Source organism: Cervus elaphus, chromosome 29 (genome assembly GCF_910594005.1).
Source record: "Cervus elaphus chromosome 29, mCerEla1.1, whole genome shotgun sequence".
In the NCBI taxonomy this organism is placed as follows: domain Eukaryota; kingdom Metazoa; phylum Chordata; class Mammalia; order Artiodactyla; family Cervidae; genus Cervus; species Cervus elaphus.
The window spans coordinates 4,421,861-4,426,616 of NC_057843.1; the positions used below are offsets into that span (position 1 = coordinate 4,421,861).

The 4,756-nt window shown below is 37.8% G+C and overlaps 1 long non-coding RNA gene across 1 annotated transcript; it reads right to left on the reverse strand.

Moving 5' to 3' along the window:
• Nucleotides 1-3,943: 3,943 nt before the first annotated feature.
• On the reverse strand, nucleotides 3,944-4,412 carry LOC122686173. The gene is made up of 2 exons (XR_006338640.1): nucleotides 4,362-4,412; nucleotides 3,944-4,056 (listed from the first exon to the last, which is right to left on the reverse strand). It is a non-coding gene; the product is annotated as an uncharacterized LOC122686173 (long non-coding RNA).
• Between the last annotated feature and the right edge of the window lie 344 nt (nucleotides 4,413-4,756).

Below are 4,756 nucleotides of genomic sequence, written 5' to 3' on the forward strand. Positions count from 1 at the left end.
AGTATTACTGAAAAATTGTGAGGTCCTTGTATCACTCTGCAGGGTTACTCCAGATTTCCAAGGATCTTCTCTGCACCAATCCACTGAGGAAAATACACAAGACCAGTGCAATTTTCTAGAGTGATTTTCTAAATTGTTGATATATTAGCAGTTTGTAAGGTCATTAGTGATTAGAAGCAATTTTTAATTCATATTCAGACTTCTCTTTGCTATCACTGATGATCTTAACTCTAAAGATTAATTTCTGAAGTTTGTCACTTCAGTTGTGTCTGACTCTTTGCAGCCCCATGGACTGTAGCCTGCCAGGCTCCTCCATCCATGGGATTCTCCAGGCAAGAATACTGGAGTGGGCTGTCATGCCCTCTTTCAGGCAATCTTCTCAACCCAGAGTTTGACGTTTGCCACTAAAAAAATACAGTAACTCCAGTTTAGCTTAACAAATTTGTCAGCTACCTTGATGTGATGTGTGTGCTCAGTCATGTCTGGCAGTTTGTGGTCCCATGGACTGTAGCCCACCAGGCTTCCCTGTCTGGGCTTTTTTCAGGGGTTTTTCAGGCAAGAATACTGGAGTGGGTTGCCATTTCTTCCTGCAGAGGATCTTTCCAATCCAGGGAGGGAACCTGTGTCTCTTGTGCCTGCTGTACTGCAGTAGAATTCTTAACAGCTGCACTACCTAGAAAGGGTTAAAAATGATACAAAAGAGCAAAACAAACAAAAAAATATTTAAAAATACCTTGCAAGGGAAAACACAGAACTTAATACTAAAATGAGAAATTCTTGGCATCACATTTTATTCTTTAAATTAAAACATTTTGAATAGTTTTAATTAACAACTTTAGCTTCTTATGTTTATTTTTTTAATTTATTTTAATTGGAGGCCTATTACTTTACAATATTGTGGTTATTTATGCCATACGTTGACATGAATCACCCATGGGTGCGCATGTGTTCACCATCCTGACCCTCCTACCCACCTCCCTCCCCATCCCATCCCTCAGGGTCATCCCAGTGCACCAGCCTTGAGCACCCTTCCTCATGCATTGAACCTGGACTGGTGATCTGTTTCACATATGATAATATACATATTTCATTGCTATTCTCTCAAATCATCCTACCCTCACCTTCTCCCACAGAGTCCAAAAGTCTGTTGTTTACATCTGTGTCTCTTTTGCTGTCTAGCATATAGGGTCATCATTACCATCTTTCTAAATTCCATATATATGCATTAATATACTGTATTGGTGCTTTTCTTTCTGACTTACTTCACTCTGTATAATAGGCTCCACACTCATTCACCTCATTAGAACTGATTCAAATGCATTCTTTTTAATAGCTGGGTAATATTTCATTGTGTATGTGTACCACAGCTTTCTTAACCATTCATTTGCCAATGGACATCTAGGTTGCTTCCATGTCTTAGCTATTTTAAACAGTGCTGCGATGAACATTGGGGTACACGTGTCTCTTTCAATTCTGGTTTCCTCGGTGTGTACCAGCAGTGGGATTGCTGGGTCGTATGTCACTTCTATTTGCAGGTTTTTAAGGAATCTCCACACTGTTCTCCATAGTGACTGTACTAGCTTGCATTCCCACCAACAGTGTAAGAGGGTTCCTCTTTCTCTGCACCCTCTCCAGCATTTATTGTTTGTAGACATTTTGAAAGCAGCCATTCTGGCTGGCGGGAGATGGTACCTCATTGTGGTACCAATGATTTGCACTTTTTTTACATTTCTCTGATAATGAGTGATGTTGAGCATCTTTTCATGTGTTTGTTAGCCATCTGTATGTCTTCAGAGAAATGTCTATTTAGTTCTTTGGCCCATTTTTTGATTGGGTCGCTTATTTTTCTGGAATTGAGCTGCAGGAGTTGCTTGTATATTTTTGAGATTAATTATTTGTCAGTTGCTTCATTTGCTATTATATTCCCCATCCTGAAAGGTGTCTTTTCACCTTGCTTATAGTTTCCTTCGTTGTGAAAATTCTTTCAAGTTTAATTAGGTCCCATTTGTTTATTTTTGCTTTTATTTCCATTACTCTGGGAGATGTGTCATAGAGGATCCTGTTATGACTTACTTCAGGAGTGTTTTGCCTATGTTTTCCTCTAGGAGTTTTATAGTTTCTGGTCTTACATTTAGATCTTTAATCCATTTTGAGTTTATTTTTGTGTATGGTGTTAGAAAGTGTTCTAGTTTCATTCTTTTACAAGTGGTTGACCAGTTTTCCCAGCACCACTTGTTAAAGAGGTTGTCTTTTCTCCATTGTATATCCTTGCCTCATCTGTCAAAGGTAAGTTGTCCATAGGTGTGTGGATTTTTCTCTGGGCTTTCTCTTTTGTTCCACTGATCTATATTTCTGTCTTTATGCCAGTACCATTCTGTCTTGATGACTGCTGCTTTGTAGCATCGCCTGAAGTCAGGCAGGTTGATTCCTCCAGTTCCATTCTCCTTTCTCAAGGTTGCCTGGACTATGCGAGTTTCTTTTCTTTTTTTTTTTTTGTATTTCCATACAAATTGTGAAATGATTTGTTCTAGTTCTCTGAAAAATACCATTGGTAGCTTGATAGGGATTGCATTGGATCTATAGATTCCTTCGGGTAGTAAAATCATTTACACTATATCGATTCTTCCAATCCATGAACATGGTATATTTAAGCATCTATTTGTGTCATCTTTGATTTCTTTCCTCAGTGTTTTATAGTTTTCTATATGTAGGTATTTTGTTTCTTTAGGTAGATTTATTTCTAAGTGTTTTATTCTTTTCATTGCAATGGTGAATGAAGTTGTTTCCTTAATTTCTCTTTCTGTATTCTCATTGTTAGTGTAAAGGAATGCAAGGGATTTCTGTGTGTGAATTTTATATTTTGCAACTTTACTGTTTCCATTGATTAGCTCTAGTAACTTTCTGGTGGAGTCTTCAGGGTTTTCTATATAAAGGATCATGTCTTCTGCAAACAGTGAGAGTTTTACTTCTTCTTCTCCAATCTGGATTCCTTTTATTTCTTTTTCTTCTCTGATTGCAGTGGCTAAAACTTCCAAAACTATCTCAAATAGTAGTGGTGAGAGTGGGCACCTTTGTCTTGTTCCTGACTTTAGGGTAAATGCTTTCAGTTTTTCACCATTGAGGATAATGTTTGGTGTGGCTTTATCACATATGGCTTTATTATGTTGAGGTATGCTACTTCTATGCCTGCTTTCTGGAGGGTTTTTATCATAAATGGATGTTGAATTTTGTTAAAGACTTTCTCTGCTTCTATTGAGATAATCATATGGTTTTTATCTTGCAATTTGTTAATGTGATATATCACATTGATTGATTTGAGGATATTGAAGAATCTTTGCATCCCTGAGATAAAGCCCACTTGGTCATGACGCATGGTTTTTTAATATGCTGTTGGATTCTGTTTACTAGAATTTTGCTGAGGATTTTTGCATCTAAGTTCATCAGAGATATTGGCCTATAGTTTTATGTTTTGGTGGCATCTTTCCCTGGTTTTGGTATTAGGATGATGGTACCTTCATAGAATGAGTTTGGAAGTTTGTTTTCCTCTACAGTTTTCTGGAAGAGTTTGAGTAGGATAGGTGTTAGCTCTTCTCTAAATTTTTGGTAAAATTCAGCTGTGACACCATCTGGCCCTGGGTTTTTGTTTGTTGGAAAATTTCTGATTACAGTTTTGATTTCTATGCCTCTGATGGTTCTGTTAAGATTTTCTATTTTTTCCTGGTTCAGTTTGGAAGGTTATACTTTTCTAAGAATTCATCCACTTCTTCCAAGTTGTCCATTTTATTGGCATATAGTTGCTGATAGTAGTCCCTTTAACTCAGATGATCATTATATCCATCTACTACTGTGTGCAGGAATCCTTTAGAAGAAATGGAGTAGCCATCGTGGTCTACAAAAGAGTTTGAAATGCAGTATTTGGATGCAATCTCAATGATCTATGTCCGTTTCCAAGGCAAGTCGTTCAATATAACAGTAATCCAAGTGTACGCCCCAACCAGTAACGCTGAAAAAGCTGAAGTTCAACGGTTCTATGAAGACCTACAAGACCTTTTAGAACTAACACGACAGAGGATAAGATGGTTGGATGGCATCACTGACTAAATGGACATGGATTTGGGTGGACTCCAGGAGTTGGTGATGGACAGGGAGGCCTGGAGTGCTGCAGTTCATGGGGTTGCAAAGAGTTGGACATGACTGAGCTACTGAACTGAACTGAACTGATATGTATGTAAGTCTATTCTTACAGATTTAGATCTATTCTATATATAGATATAGATAAAACTGAATCACTTTGCTGTACACCTGAAACTGACACACACTGTAAATCAATTATATCTCAATTAAAAAAAAACAAAAAAAACCTAACACCCAAAAAAGATATCCTTTTCATTATAGGGGACTGGACTGCAAAAGTAGGAAGTCAAGAAACACCTGGAGTAGCAGGCAAATTTGGCCTTGGAGTATGGAATGAAGCAGGGCAAAGGCTAATAGAGTTTTGCCAAGAAAACACACTGGTCATAGCAAATGCCCTCTTCCAACAACACAAGAGAAGACTCTACACATGGACATCACCAGATGGTCAACACAGAAATCAGATTGATTATATTCTTTGTAGCCAAAAATGGAGTAATGCTATACAGTCAACAAAAACAAAACCAGGAGCTGACTGTGGCTCTGATCATGAACTCCTTATTGCCAAATACAGACGTAAATTGAAGAAAGTAGGGAAAACCACTAGACCATTCAGGTATGACCT